The following is a 16,023-nucleotide window of genomic DNA, read 5'->3' as shown; positions in this document are numbered from 1 at the left end:
GTTTGCACTCTTGGCTTTGAGGGTGGAGCAGGAGGAGATGGAGCCTCAGGGGTCACCAGGTGCTGCTTGGGGGATGGAGAGGTGCAAACACACTCCCAGGACAACCTTGGCTTTTCCATTTCTCCCTTTCTGTGCTCATTTCCATGCTGGGAGGGCTTTGGACAAGCCCAGAGCACTGGGGACGTGGGGAATGAGCAAGGCTGGAGGTTTGGGGTTCAGTCTGGAGGACCCCTGGATGGATGGATGGATGGATGGATGGATGGATGGATGGATGGACGGACGGACATGTTCCTTCCCCAAACCTGAGAGTGAGACCCTCTTCCACATCCCTGGAGTGTCACCACAGGAGAGGAAAGGGATGAAGGGCTTTTTCAAGGTTACAAGCCTCTTATTTTTGGACGCCTTTCCCTGCGGCTGGAGCCGACCCAGGGCTGGAGCTGTTGAAGTTTTCGGTCCTTTGTTTGTTTAATTGAAGTGCTGTTTGTTTTTGATCACGGGCATGAGATAGGCGCTTCCTCTGCAGGCAGGAAGCAGTGATTTCCTGTTCTGTCCCCGGCCAACTCTCACTGCGCAGGAAACTTCGCTCTGCTGAGTGGCCACTTTTCGTGCAGCGTTTTTGTTTTTTTTTTTTGTTTTTTTTTTTTTTTTTTTTTTTTTTAAGGTTTTACGTGGTGTTGTTTTGGCTCTTTTTTCCCTCTCTTTTTTCTCTCTTTTTTTCTGCCCTTCCCCCTGTGAGTGGCGCTGGTGGTGTTGGGTCCCTGTGGGAAGGAGGTGTGGAGTCAGCACTCAGCAGGTTAGGGATGCTGTTGGCTGAAAATGAGGCTAAATCCCTTTTTAGCCTCAGATCTTTTGGTTCTGTTGAGAAGTTGGTTGGTCTTCATCTTTTTTGTTGGGTTTTTTTTTTGGGGGTGGAGACACTGGTCAGTTTTGTCCCAGGTCATTCAAACCACTTCCCTGATGTCACAGGGAGACTTCAGAGCAGGACAAGGAGTTAAACCACACCTGGGTCACCCCTGCCAGATTTACCTGCTGGTGTCCCTGCTTTAGGCAGGATTGGGGTTGTTCATCCTGGAGAAGTTTTAGGGTGATCTCATTGTGGCCTTCCAGTCCCTGAAGGAACTGCAGGAATGACAGAGAGAGACCTGGAGTGCCAGGACGAGGGAAAAGGGCTTTAAACTGCCAGAGGGCAGGGATAGAGGGGACATTGGGCAGGAATTCTCCCCGTGAGGGGTGCTAAAGCCCTGGCACAGGTTACTCTGGCCCAGGATGTACCTGTCCCATCCCTGGGAGTGTTCAAGGCCAGGTTGGACAGGGCTTGGAGGACCCTGGGATAATGGGAGGTGTCCCTGCCCACGGCAGAGGATCAGAAACCATCAGAGAGGAGTCAGGGATGGGGTTGAAGCCTGGAGGTCTCACACCTGTGTAGGTTTTTTTCTGGGCTGCAACAGAGACACTCAGGTTTTCCCGTGGAATCCCAGAGCAGGCGGAGCCGCGGCTCCTTGGCAGCTCCCAGCACGCCAAAGGACGTTGTTACTCAGCGTGTTTATCCTCCAGCAGCAAACCCAGACAGGCTCTCACTCAGCACCGTGCCCAGAGGTGAAGTGCTGCAGTATCAGATGGCTCCAGCCACAGGAAGCCTGGACAGACAGACAGACAGACACCCAGCCCTGGGAGCAGATGTGACCACGAGCAGAAAGAACTTCCCCGCCCGAGGTTTTTTTCATCATCTGGCTGTTGTAAAGGGGCTCCCCTGTGGGGAGGGGGTTTGTGACGGGAAGAAGCAGAGGCTGCAGGAACAAAGCAGGGAAGGGGAAAGGGGGAGCAGAGCTGCTCACAGCCCCCAAATCCTGCAAATTTGGGGAGAGGAGATGGTCAGAGGGCTTAGCCAGAGTTGTGCAAGAGCAGCTGGCTGGGGCCTTTTGGCTGCAGGGGGATGAAAGGGCTGGGGATGCACAGAGGGAGGGCTGGGAGCTGCAGGAGGAGGGAGAGGGCAGCACTCTCTCTGCTGCAGCTGCTGCAGCCCCTGGAGCAGTTGGGCCACGATTTTTGCTCGCAGCCATCCAAGGAAAACTTTGCTTGGGCTGCTCTCGTGCAGCCTCAACCCTTTCCAAGCGTGTCCCCCACCATCCTCAGCCCCTTCTCCTGCCCCATTCCTGGAGAGCTCTCCATTCCCCAGGCCCCTCCGGATCATTGCACGTCGCTGACATCACCGCCACGGTTGCCATGGAAAAGCCAGGTTGTCCAAAACACGACCCCTTGGCCTCATCCCGTGTGTGTGTGTGTGTGTGTCAGGAAATGAAGGTTTTATAGCACATCTCTGCGACGGAGCACAAACAGCCAGAGCAGGAGCTGCAGCCCCAGTACAGGCAGAACCTCCTCTGGTCACGGCTGAGAGTCCCTGCTGGGGAAATGGGGACCTCCTTCTTTTGGGGGTTACCAGGTTGATTTGTGTCTCCTGAGTTTATTTCTGGTCTCTGAGCTTTCTGCTGTGGGCTGGAACACCCCGAGGAGAGGAAACCTCCTCCTTTAAATTCTCCTCTGTGAGGGCGGGGAGGTCTCTGGATCCCTGGAAGTGTCCAAGGCCAGGTTGGACGCTGGGGCTTGGAGCACCCTGGGGTAGTGGGAGGTGTCCCTGCCCGTGGCAGGGGGTGAAATGGGACCTTTAAGGTCCTCCCAACCCATCCTGTGATTTTGTGACCTGAAGCGTTTTGGGGAGAGGCAGAAAATGTGAGGAAATTGTCTCCAGGGGCTCGTGCCTGGAGCAGTGGGAAAATCAAACTCTGCTCACTCCTGAGCTGGGCGCCTCCCACTGCCTTTGGAGGCACCACGACGTGCAGGGAGAATTCTGAAGATATTTGGGAGTCGTGGCCGCAGAGATTTCCCTAAAGCTGGAAAAAGCTGTCCCAGAACTGCTGGAAGCAGAGGCCTCACAGGTGATGTGGAGGCTTTGGAGAGGAAACCTCAGGTGTCGTCCCGTGGCAGGGATGGGATTCTGCTGTCCAAGGCAGCCTCTCTTTGCCCAGGGTCAGTTTTAGGGGATGTGCTGGGAAATGAAAACTCTTTGGTTTTGTGGCTGCAGGGTTTGTTCTGGTCCCACTTTGGCTGAAAATTTGGCAGTGGCACAGCTGGATCACCCCAGTGAGTGGCACCAGGAGCCAGTTCAGGCTCCAGAGCAGAGCTGGCAGTGCCACCCTCCTGTCCCCACGGTGCCAACCGACCCCTGGCCCCGCTGCAGCCTCCTCTCCTTGCAGTGGGTGTTTTGGGGGTTAAAAATAGACTCCAGATTTCGGTTGGTAAAGGCGGAGGCAGGGAGCAGGAGCTGTTTATCAGTGCCAGGGTTTCCCCTGAGACACTGAAATGAGTCAGATAAGAGATAGGCACAACGTGCACGTTCCCCCCTGTGCTGCTGCCAGGGGCTGCTGCTCCCTCCCAGGAGCTTTTGCCGTGTGCTGAGGTGTCCTGGATGTCCCTGTGGATGCTCCATGGAACTCGTGTTCCTACCAGACTTGGATGTTTTTGCTGACCCTCAGCCCCTTTTGGAATTGTTGCTCTTTGCTGTCCATCCATCCTGTCCCAGCCACAGAACCATGGAATGGGTTGGAAGGGACATTAAAGCTCGCTCAGTCCCACCTCTGCCATGGGCAGGGACACTTTCCACCATCCCAGGGTGCTCCAAGCCTTGTCCAGCCTGGCCTTGGACACTTCAGGGATGGAGCAGCCTCAGATTTTCTGTGCCAAGGCCGTGCCACTCTCGTATGGAGGAATTTCTTTCAAATATCAACCCCAAACTTCCAATTTCACTTTGCTCCTTGGTGCAGGGCTCAGAAAGGGACTGAGCTCCACCTGAGCTGGACACCTTCCACCATCCCAGGTTACTCCAAGCCTTGTCCAACCTGAGCTGGAGCTTTCTGATGCTCTGCAACCCTTTCCCCACAGTGTCAGCACTTTCCCAAAGCAGCAGCTGAGGCCTCCAGGATCAGCCAAACCTCTTCCTTCAGACGGTGTGACACAGGGCACTGCTGGCCTTTGGATGAAACCTGGCCGAGGACGAGCTGCAGGGCCAAACCCTGGCGTGGGCAGCATCCCCTGGGCAGCACCCTGAGCTCCTCAGGGTCAACACCTCGGGCAGGGGGCACTTTTCGTGGGTGCTGTTGGTTCATCCAGGGCGCTTTTTTCATCTCTTGCTCAGCAGCAAGCAGCAGCAGCAGTTTCCTGTTTGACTCACACCTGACACAAGCCGGGGCCTCTCGCGCTCGAGAGCGACTGAATGGGGCTGTTTACAATTAGAGAACGTGGGATTCCCAGAAAGAGGCTCAGACCGGACGTCCTGAAGCGAAATACCCCGGGCGTCACCAGCTAAAAATAACCGTGGCAGAACAGTCACCAAACAAACACCGCGGTGGCTCCGGCCACTCGGACCCCGAGGCACCCAAATTCCACCTTGAGATCCCTGCCCCTTGGCCTTTTTTTTAATTTTTTTTGCATAATTTGGTGTCCCCTATGCTGGTGGCTGTCCCTGGCAGTGATTCCTCTTGGTTTCTGCGTGATTTATGGGAGCGGGGTGTGTCCTAAGGGTGACTTTATGATGCGTGTATCCCGGTGAAAGGGTTAAAATGTGAATAATCCGGAGTTTCAGCCAGAAGTGGCCGATGGGAATCAGTTGAGCTCATTGAAGGGCTCGGAGTGGGTGGGAAGTGAGGCAGGAGCAGCTGCTCAGGGATGGGGATTTTGCTGGGCAGCTCTGGTGTCCAGGGGTTGGGTGGACACGTGTGGCCAGCACCAAGGAGACTGAACAGTTTCAGAGGCTGAAATTTTCCTGAGTCAGAGCTGGGGAAGGTGCTAAAGGCAGAGAATTACAGAACCAGAAAATGGTTTGGGTTGGGAGGAACCCTAAATCTCACCCAGTGCCACGGTCACCTTCCCCTGTCCCAGGGTGCTCCAAGCCCTGTCCAACCTGGCCTGGGACACTTCAGGGATGGGACAGCCTCAGCAGGGCTGTGCCATTCTTATATGGAGGAATTTTTTCCAAATATCAAACCTAAACTCTTCCTCTGTTTGTTTGGTCCTTGGTGCAGGGCTCAGAAAGGGGCTGAGCCCCACCTGGAGCCTGGCCCTGCTGCTTTTGTGCCTCTCCCCAAAGCTCATGGGCTGGAGTAAGAGACCAAAAGATGGATCAGAACAAAAAGGCACAGAAAGGATCCTCCAGAGGCAGCCCTGCAGCCCAGCGACCCCTTCCTAACAGAGATTTGGGGAGGCAGGGGCTCCCGTTAAAGCACTTATGCAATAGGTTGTTACCAGAGGAAGTTTCTCTTTAACCCCAGGCAGTTGGTGGTTGATTTATGTCCTGCAGCTTTAGGTTTTCTAGGTTGCAGCGGTGTTGCATAAGAAGATAATTTGACCCTACATTTCTTAAAACTTTTTTTTTTTTTTCCTTCTGTTGGGGATTGTCTCTTTCATCTGCCTCTCGTGTACCTGGAGATTTAAAATTAAGAACAATTAAGCTGCTCGGGTTGTTTTGCCATGAGAGTGAATTCCCTGAGTTTTCTCAGAGGCAGGGTTGGATTTGGCTCCTCCTTCATGCAAAGACTGGACACTTTCCTCTGCGAGTTTTATCCCCAGAATAAGAGTGGCCCCATCTCTGTTTGTACCTTTAATTTCTCCTGCTCTCTTCGCTCACAGCTGGCAGCTGTTGCTCTGAAGCAATAAACACCACGGTGGGGAATGCTCCAGGAATGGGATGCGGGGATGGACTGCTGGGGACAATTTGGCACCGTCTCAGTTGGTGTAGAGATCAGCCCTGGCCTTAATGGCCCTGGGACCACTTCCAGTGCAGGTCTTTCCCGGGGAAGAGCTGTCCCCGAGTGGGAGTCAATTCATTTCGTGGCAGGGGAGAGACAGACGAGTTTTTTGTGCCTCGTGGCAGCTTCAGCTTGAGCTCTCTCCTTGATTTGCCATTTGCCTTTAACCTAAACGAAAAGTTATTTAGGCTAAAAGGACTCATTAGTGTTTGTGAACAGAAGGGCAATTACGGGGAGAAAACCAATTTCCGCCGGCGTGGTGAGGGACAGACGTGGCCCCGTGAGAGTTGGGACAATTCCTGCTCTTTTCCAGCCTCTCCTTGTGCCCTTGAGGGATCCCTTTACACTTCTCCTTGCAGGACTTGGGGGCACAGTGACCCCTTTCTCCTTCCACGTCTCAGGAATCAGAATCATTCCCAGTCAGAGCGGTGCCTGGGGGAAATCTGAGCTGAACTTCTCGCGTTAAAGGATTTTTCCCTTCCTGGGTGAGTGTGGGTGGCTCCAAGGCTGCTCCAATTTTAGCCTCCCTGCACCACCCAGATGTTAAACTGGGCATCTGCATCTGCTCCCGGGATATTCATTGTCCGGGAATCCCCGGGTGGCCAATTGTACCAGCGGGAGCTTTCATGGAAACACCCCATTTTTTTATTATTATTTTTTTTTTTTTTTAAATCTGTGGCAGCTCCAAATGTTTGCAAAAGCTTGGTAGAGCCCCAGGAGCTTCTCTGGCAGCTTCATTTTATTTTGAAACCCTTGGGTCGCCAGCTGGGCGTGAGAGTAAAATGAAAGGATGCGAGATAAAGCTGCCGGTGCAGCGAGCGAGGGCAGCCCGCGCCAGGGCCCGTCATTCTGAAACCAGGCATGGAAACTGTGCCGAGGAGAAAAGCTCGAGAGCAGGGCTCGGGCTCCTCGTCACACACGGCACAGGCCACACCAGAGAGTGGCTCTGCCTGGGGACTGTCACGTGCTGTGGGACAGAGACCGTGGCTCTGAGCGGGCCGATGAGCGGCGACAACAAAGGTACAGACAATGACCTGTCCTGTCCAGCTCCTCTTATCCATCCCATCTTTTGGGTTCTGGTGGCTCTGGGGGTCCTCTCCAGGCTCCCCTCCAACTCATCCTTTGTGTTCTGATGTCTCTAGGAAGTCTTCTCCAGGCTCCCTTCATCCATCCCATCTTTTGTGTTCAGGTGTCTCTGGGAAATCCTCTCCAAGCTCCCCTTGTCCATCCCATCCTTTGTGTTCAGGTTCTCTGAGGGTCCTCTCCAGGTTCCCCTCTATCCCATCTTTTATGGGATAGAAATCCTCTCCAGTTGCCCTTCATCCATCCCATCCTTTGCGTTCTGATGTCTCTGGGAAATCCTCTCCAAATTCCCCTTGTCCATCCCATCCTTTGTGTTCAGGTTCTCTGAGGGTCCTCTCCAGGTTCCCCTCTATCCCATCTTTTATGTTCAGGTGTCTCTGGGAAATCCTCTCCAGTTGCCCTTCATCCATCCCATCCTTTCTGTTCTGATGTCTCTAGGAAGTCTTCTCCAAATTCCCCTTGTCCATCCCATCTTTTGTGTTCAGGTGTCTCTGGGAAATCCTCTCCAAACTCCCCTTGTCCATCCCATCCTTTGTGTTCTGATGTCTCTGGGAAATCCTCTCCAAGCTCCCTTCATCCAACCCATCTTTTATGTTCTGATGTCTCTGGGGAGCCTCTTTCTCCTCTGCTCTCCCCTCCTGTCCTCCTGCTCTCCATCACTTCCAGGAGATTTGGGCATCTCCAGGCCCGAGCTGCTCTGGAGGCTGAGGAGATGCAGACCTGGAGGGAATGGTTTGGAGAAGAGGAGGCTCTGGTGGGTTCTTGGGACGGTTGTTCACTCCCTTTGCTGCCTGCCCGAGGCCTGGGTGGTGCTCACCAGGAGACACGGACCCAGACTGTGTCTGCAGGGATTTGGGGACCTTCATTGTCAGAGGGTTTGGCTTGGAAGGGACCTCAAAGATCACCCAGTTCTGCCTCACCATGGGCCCATTTTTGGCTGGTTTTCACTGTGGTGTTCCTCGCCTGCACAGCCCAACGTCCCTGTCCCCTCAGGTCACAGCCCCTGGTGTTTTTAGGCAGCTAAAAATGGAGGTGAGATGCTCTGAGTAAAGGGCTGGGTTTGGAGACCTGGGTGACACCAGCCAGGAAGGGGATGGGTGACACCAGACAGGGCAGGTGGCTGTTGCTCGTTGTCACCGTCGGTTTCTCACCACACAGCCCGTGACAGGCTCCTCACCCAGCTCTCCCCACCACTGGGGCTGGGGCTTGGGGGCCATCTCTGCTTCCCTCATCCCAAGGCAGCTTTTGTCCCTTCTCTTGCCACTTCCTGGCACTTCCTGGCTCTCTTTCTGTGGATGGGTTGGGAAATTGCATCGAGACAGAGAAATGGAGCTCACAACACCACAGCTTGGGAAGGAAGGATTTGAATTTTGTTCTGTTTGCTTTGATGGAAGGATTTGAATTTTGTTCTATTTGCTGTGATGGAAGGATTTGTTGTTGAGTTTTGTTCTATTTGCTGTGATGGAAGGATTTGATGTTGAGTTTTGTTCTATTTGCTGTGATGGAAGGATTTGATGTTGAGTTTTGTTCTATTTGCTGTGATGGAAGGATTTGATGTTGAGTTTTGTTCTATTTGCTGTGATGGAAGGATTTGTTGTGAGTTTTGTTCTATTTGCTGTGATGGAAGGATTTGTTGTGAGTTTTGTTCTATTTGTTGTGGAGTTTTTGTCTTATCTCAAAAGTGCTGAAACTGCTGAAAGGCTCCCAACACCCCCCTCCTGGGAATTTCCAGCTCAACCCAACTGTTTTTGGTTCTCTGGACTGTGGGGAAAGCTGAGCTCAGGCCTGGCTTTAAAAGCAGGACGTGAACTGGAGGATTTGGCACCTTTGAAGTGTCAGGACCCTCAGAGCTGAATCCCCTGACCTGCAGACCTCTGACTCCGGATCCCTGTGAATTTTGGAGGGTTGATTTGGCAGCACAGCTCTGTCTCCAGCCCCTCATCCCCTGGTCTGAGGGACAGAGAGGGAAAAGGGAGGAGAGGGAAGGACACAACGCAAGGACTGAGCCTGTCCTGGGCTGCTCAAGGAGAGGCATTTCATAGATTGTGACAGCAAAACTTTCAGTCCCAGGGGTTCCTACAGCTGCTTCCAGGCCGAAAAACACCTCCAGGGCTGTTTTTAACAGCTGGGAACAGATGGGGACCTGATGGTGGCCAGCAATTAGCGCAAATTAGGGTCAATCGCAGCCATTTAGGAGGAGCGGAGGAGAATCTCTCCTCTTTCATCTTCTCCTTCCTCCTGTTCCAAAGTGCAGCAGAGGCAGCAGGGACCCGGGGGGGACTCTGGAGGTGGCCAAGGAGGTTGTGTCACACCTGAGGGGTGCCCAGCAGCTCAGAGCAGTGCCCAGAGAGCGCCAGACGCTTTTGTTTGTTCTCCTGGCGTTTAGAAAAATCAGCGTTTTGCCGGTTCTTCTCCCCTTCTCTGGCTACAAACCCTCTGGGCTCGAAATAAAGGGAAAACAAACAATTCCCAGTGACATTCGCAAAGCTCCTTACGACCTTTTTTTCGGTGAAACTGTTTGGTCTGAGCTTCTTTAAAGATAAAAGGTGAGGAAGAGGAGGAGGGAGTGATCAATGTGCAGGTGCAATGGACTGCCCTGGCTCTGCTGCTTTTTGGTTATATTAAAAATGCAGAAATCTATAAAAACCAAGTGAAAGCTCCATCCAGCCCGGCCTTGAACACTTCCAGGGATCCAGGGGCAGTCTCAGCTTCTCTAAGCAACTTGTACCAGTCCTTCAGCACCCTCACAGGGAGGAATTTCTCCCTAATAACCCATCTAAATCTCCTCCCTGTCAGCGTGAAGTCATTCCCCCAGCCCTGTCACTCCCTGCCCTCGGGAAAAAACCTCTCCAAGTCGGCGCAGAGATGAGCCCCACCAGGTTTCTTCTGTGCCCGCAAACCCCCATCGGGGACAGTTTGGGGCGGATTTGGTGCCCCTTTATCAGGGAAATCTTTATTAAAAGCTGATTAGAGGGCACCGAGTCCCGGCTGGGGCCGGGAGAGGGCGCGGGGCCACCCGGGCTCGGCGCAGAAACTTTGAGTCACTCGCCGGGTGTTTTGGAGCGAAATTCGGAGCCGCCGCGGCCCCTTCCCGGCCCATTGTTGTGGTTTGACAATCACATTTTCCTGTTTTTAAAGCGAATGTTTTTCTCTCCCCTGGGGACGTAACAGAAGGCCCGTGAGCGGAGCGGGGGAAAGCGCCCGGGGGGCTTCGGACATGGAGGGACCCCGGGGGCTTCGGATATGGAAAGACCCCGGGAGACTCTGGGTTTGGAGAGATCTCGGGGGGCTCTGGATTTGGAGAGACTCTGGGGGGCTTCGGACACGGAGAGACCCCGGGAGACTCTGGATTTGGAGAGATCTCGGGGGGCTCTGGATTTGGAGAGACCCCAGGGGGCTTCAGACATGGAGAGACCCCCGAGGGCTCTGGATTTGGAGAGACCCTGGGGGACTCTGGGTTTGGGGAGATCCTGGGGGGCTTCAGACATGGAGAGACTCCAGAGGGTTCTGGACCTTGAGAGACCCTGGGGGGCTTTGGATAGGGAGAGACCCCGGGAGACTCTGGATTTGGAGAGACCCCGGGGGGTTTCGGATATGGAAAGACCCCGGGAGACTCTGGGTTTGGAGAGATCTCGGGGGGCTCTGGATTTGGAGAGACCCTGGGGGGCTTTGGACATGGAGAGACCCCCGAGGGCTCTGGATTTGGGGAGACCCCTGGGGACTCCGAAAGTTGAGATACCTCTGAAACTCTGAACCTTAAGAGACCCCGGGGGGCTCTGGACCTGGAGAGACCCCTGGGAGTGTAAGACCATGAGAGACCCTGGGGGGCTTCAGACCCTGAGAGACCCCAGGGTGCTCCAGATGCTGAGAGACCCCAGGGGGCTTCGGACAGGGAGAGACCCCCAAGGGCTCTGGATTTGGGGAGACCCCTGGGAGACTCTGGGTTTGGAGACATCCCGGGGGCTCTGGATTTGGAGAGACCTTGGGGGGACTCTGGGTTTGGGGAGATCCTGGGGGACTCCAAACCTTGAGAGACCCTGGGGGGTCTCTGGACCCAGAGAGACCCCTGAAGAGCTTCAGACCTTGAGAGACCCTGGGGGGCTTCAGACACTTGGAGACCCTGGGGTGCTCTGGACCTGGGGAGACCCCTGGGAGTTTAGGACCATGAGGGACCCCAGGGTGCCCCAGACCCTGAGAGACCCTAGGGGGCTCCAGACCCAGAAGAAGCCCCCCATCCCTGGCATCACCCCTTCCCTCCCATCTCTGCTCTCTTTGCGCAACAGTGGCAGCGGGAGGGTGAAGGAGGCAGAAGTGTGTTTATTTTTATTTTTAACTCTTTTTTTTTTTTTTTTTTTTTTTTTTTTTTTTTTTTTTTTTTGAAGTGGACGGTTCCTCTTCGCTGCGCTGTGGTTTCACGCCCGGCAGCAGGACATGGGGGTATTTTTGTAGGTCTTATTCAAGGAGTGTCTATTTAAAACAAACTTTTTGGGCTGCTTGAGCACATGTTACCCGTCAGTTCAAAGCAGAGGACGGGGTTGGTGGGGAAATGAGGTGGCTGGTGGCAGCCTCTGAAGCCACTTGAGGCTGTCTGAGGGTGTTGGAGGTCTCCAAGACCCCACAGAGGGTGGATCCCCTGTGGTGTGGGCAGAAGTGTGGCAGGACAAGGAGAAAACCCATTTATTATTCAACTTCCTGTATGCAGAGCGTCCGCACGCTCCCAGATTTGCATTGAAATTGGAATAATTTGACTTTTGCTGAATGAAAGTCAAGAAGTTTTGATGCTGAGTGGTGGCTGTGCAGCCGTGCTCCGTGTTTCCAGGCAAGATTCATCTGGGGTTAAAAACCACCAGGAGTGGGCTAATGCTTGTCCAGCGTGGCCAGGACCTGCTCAGTGTTTCTCTGGCCCCTTTTCCATCACTCAGAGCCCCTGGGATGTGACACAAACCCCTCGGGACACGTCCCAGCGCTCATTTCCCGAGCCCGAGTGTTGCCCAATGCAGGGCGTGAGCTGTTCCTCTCATTTCCTACATCAGCAAATTAAAAAAAAGGCACCGAGCTCTCTTGTGCCCCAATCAGCAACTCGCCCACCTGCCTGCCAGGCCGGCAGGATCAGCAGCTTGGCTTCCAACCATCCCAAGCAGGGAAAAAAACGGAAGGGAAAGGGAGAAAATCTGTGCTGGGGAGGCAGAAGTTGGGAGGAGTGTGTTAAGTCCCTGCCTGGGCACTTTTGGTGCATATTTAGTGAAGTTTTTTTGGCAGGGGGATGCCGTGCAGGGCTTTCTGCCGCTTCTTGTTCAAACATCCAGGTGTTCTCCTGGTCATTGTGGGGATCCAGGGCAGCTCTGAGTTCCCAGGGCTCCAGGTGAGCCGTGCCAGGAGCTCTCTGGCTGCAGCCCAACTCCATAAACCTGGGCGGGCCGGGGACGCCGAGCTCCCGTCAGATCGAAACCAAAAACTCCTCACCTGCCACAGCCACCGCCTGCGTGGCCTCTTCTGCTCCAGGTGTCCCCACTCTGGGAAGGGGAGTCAGGCAGTTTGGAGCTCAGGAGGGTCTCCGAGAGGCTCCTGGATGGGGGATAAATTTGGGAGAGCTGCTGAGCACAGTGCTTCTCCATGCCTGGGTCTTCTCCTGGCGTATCTTTGTGTCTCCTGCCCTTTGGGAGCTCAGGCCAGCCCTGGAGACATCACCACCAGCCTTATCCTTGTCTTTTCCAGCTCTCTGGCTCGCTGCACGACTCGGGAGCAGGGATGGGAACCCGAGAAAAGTCTTTGGTGGGGAAACCACCACCATTTCCCACCCTTTTTTCCCCTTTCCCAGGCAGCCTGAGACCTTCTCCTGACTCTCACCCCTCTCTTCCACCAGGGCTGGGCTCTGGGGGTGCTGTGGGACCCCACAACTTGCCCTGGGCTGGCTCTGGGAGCCCTGAGGAGCCTGGGCAGCCTCGGGCTCCTTTGTCTCCTCCGCCTGAGGGTTGCACAACGTGTGGGGGTGAAGCGCATCCATCTCCACGGATCAAAATAACCCCTTTTCTTTCCCAACCAGCAGCAGGTTCTGCAATGTCTCCCCCGCTTCGCCTGGCACAGCAGAGCTCAGCCTGGCCAGCTACGGGAGGAGGGACTCCAGAAAGGGAAGCAGTGCCTCGTTTTCCAGGCTAAAAATACCAGTTGTGCTTCCAAAATAATCTCGGTTCAATGATCTCCGCTGCCCTCCGGGGCTGCTGGCTGCTGAAATGCCCCAGTAATTCAGTCTGAGCTCCTCGCCCCGATGGAGGAAGGTTTCAGTGGGATCTGTCGGAGGCAGGTTTGGCTCCTCACGTTGATTTTTGAACGGGATTGTGATGGGAGAAGCCAGGCTGCTGCTCCTTCTACTGCTTCCGTTTCAAAATGGGATTGGGAACAATTCACGAATTGCGAAGTTGAATACAGAGACCGGGAAAACTCCGGTTTTCCAGCCCAAATCCGAGCTGTTCTTTTGTAGGAGAAAAGCACCAGCTTCCTCCAGGATGTGCTGGGGGTGGATTCCCCTGGGTTGTGGTGTGGTTTTGGGGGGTGCCCTGTGCAGAGACAGGGGTTAGACTCGATGATCCACGTGGCTCCTTTCCCACTCAGGCTGTTCCATGCTCTCCCATTCCATGATTTTGCACCAGGATGGAAGGATCTGCAGGAATGCTGAGCCCAGCACGTCCTTCCTGATGAGTTTGAGCCTTTGGAGTGATGAATTTAAGGGAATTCAGGGCTCTGGACAGCAGAAGGAGCTCGATGGGGAGGACGAATCCCCTTTTCCAGCTGCTGTTCAGTGTAAACCATAGAATGGTCCCCCACCACTCTCACCTCTGGTTGGCTCCACTCAGTAATATGCAAATTTATGCAGAGCGAGGCCCGCTGGGACTTAGTTGTGAAGTTATTGACTGTTCTCAGAATGAGCTGTTAGTCACAAAAACCTCGTCGGGGTAATTTGGGTGTTGCTGGGGCTCTGAAGGGACTGAGACTTCTGTTCTGGTGCTGTTTTCCAAATCACAGAGGCATTAAGTGTAACCCCGGTAATTCTGAATTATTAAAAAAAAAAGCAAGCTGCTGTCGCTGCTCTGGATTGAACTGTCAGGGGCTGCTTGAGGGCTGTGAGGCGAGGGTTTGTCTGGTTTCATTGTGGATCAACAAGGCTTTGGAGATGAAAGGGAAGGAAAGGCTGATTTCGAAGAGAACAGGCACAAATTAAAGGGAAAGAGAAAGCCCCGGAGGTGGGTGAGATGCACCGTGAAACCTCCCAGCTTCAGCGAGTGCTGAAAATAACCTCGGTGTAAGCCGGGTTACAAATGTGCCGGCCCATGGGCTCGATGTGTAACTTCCCAGAGCTGTTTTGGTATCATAAAAGCGAGCAAAATAACTCAGCAAAAGCACGTCCCTGCCCACCCGTGTCTCGGTGCTGTCTCACTGCACCCGCTGACCCCAGAGACTCCGGGGCTGCAGCTGAGCAAGGCTCCTCACCCCGGGGCCGGGCAGGGCTTTGCTCTGGGTCTGAAGCGATTTCTACCTTGGAAAATGAGAAGTGTAATTCCGTGGTTGGAGAATTCCCCCGATGTTTTGGAGTTCCTGGAAAAGCAGCTGTTGGCTCGCCGAGGAGCCGTGGCCAAGCAGCCGCCTGCTCCCTGCTGGCAGCGAGGGGACCTCGGGGTCTCGCTGGGCTTTTGGACAGGATTTGAAGCCCCTGAGCACAGGCGCTGCCCTCCTTCGCTCTGAATTTTGTTCCGTTTCTTGCTTTGTGGTGCGCGGTTCCCCTGGTCACTGTGTGGGGATGTTCCTGCTGTCCTGTGCTCTCCTTATCCTGAGGGATGTTCCCTCTGTCCTGTGCTCTCCTTATTCCTTGGGATGTTCCCTCTGTCCTGTGCTCACCTCATCCCGAGGGATGTTCCCTCTGTCCTGTGCTCTGCTCATTCCTTGGGATGTTCCCTCTGTCCTGTGCTCACCTCATCCCGAGGGATGTTCCCTCTGTCCTGTGCTCTCCTTATTCCTTGGGATGTTCCCTCTGTGCTGTGCTCACCTCATCCCGAGGGATGTTCCCTCTGTCCTGTGCTCTGCTCATCCCGTGGGATGTTCCCTCTGTCCTGTGCTCTGCTCATCCCGAGGGATGTTCCCTCTGTCCTGTGCTCTCCTTATTCCTTGGGATGTTCCCTCTGTGCTGTGCTCACCTCATCCCGAGGGATGTTCCCTCTGTGCTGAGCTCACCTCATCCCGTGGGATGTTCCCTCTGTCCTGTTCTCTGCTCATCCAGTGGGATGTTCCCTCTGTCCTGTGCTCACCTCATCCCGAGGGATGTTCCCTCTGTCCTGTTCTCTGCTCATCCCGAAGGATGTTCCCTCTGTCCTGTGCTCACCTCATCCCGAGGGATGTTCCCTCTGTCCTGAGCTCAGCTCATCCCGAGGAATGTTCCCTCTGTGCTCACCTCATCCTGAGGGATGCTCCCTCTGTCCTGTGCTCTGCTCATCCCTCTGTGCTGTGCTCACCTCATCCCGAGGGATGCTCCCGGCTCATCCCTGCTCACCCCGGGGCGCTGGGAACTGCCCCGTCCCGGTCCCTCCGGCCGTGGGGGAGCCCGGGCAGGGACGGGGACACCGGGAACGGGCAGGTGCCAGGTGGAAGCGCTCGGCTCCAGCCCGGCGCACGGAGCCCTCCCCAGGTTCCGCCCTTCTGCCGCCCCTTTCCCAGCACTCCGCCATCCCCCGGGATGAACGGGCTGGGGGTCAAGTTCGGCATCCAAACCGAGCAGCGCTCGGCCCCGATCCCCTCTGCCGGGGAATCTCTCTCCATGCGCTGGAAGTCGCCGCTCCCGGTCCCTCGTGTGGCGGAGCTCCGAGCCGGAACGCGCCGCCCGCCCCCGGTCCGTCCGGTCCCGGCCCGTCCCGGGGGCGGAGCGGCACCGCCCGCAGCTCCCGCCGGGGCCGCCCCGCTCCGCTCCGCCCGGGCCCGCCCGGTTCCGGAGCGGCGGCGCAGGTGGAGCCCGCGGAGTCCCCGCGCGGCCCGGCCGGGGCCGCCCCCGCCCAAAGACGCCCCGGCATCGCCTCGCTCGCCGCCGCCAGCCCGAGGTAGGCACCGGGACACCGGGGCAAGGGGACACACCGGCGCGGCGGCTGCTCCGCCGCGGCCA

Source organism: Sylvia atricapilla, chromosome 29 (assembly GCF_009819655.1).
Source record: "Sylvia atricapilla isolate bSylAtr1 chromosome 29, bSylAtr1.pri, whole genome shotgun sequence".
NCBI lineage: Eukaryota > Metazoa > Chordata > Aves > Passeriformes > Sylviidae > Sylvia > Sylvia atricapilla.
The sequence above is the reverse complement of the archived record's forward strand: the minus strand, read 5'-3'. Positions refer to the sequence as shown.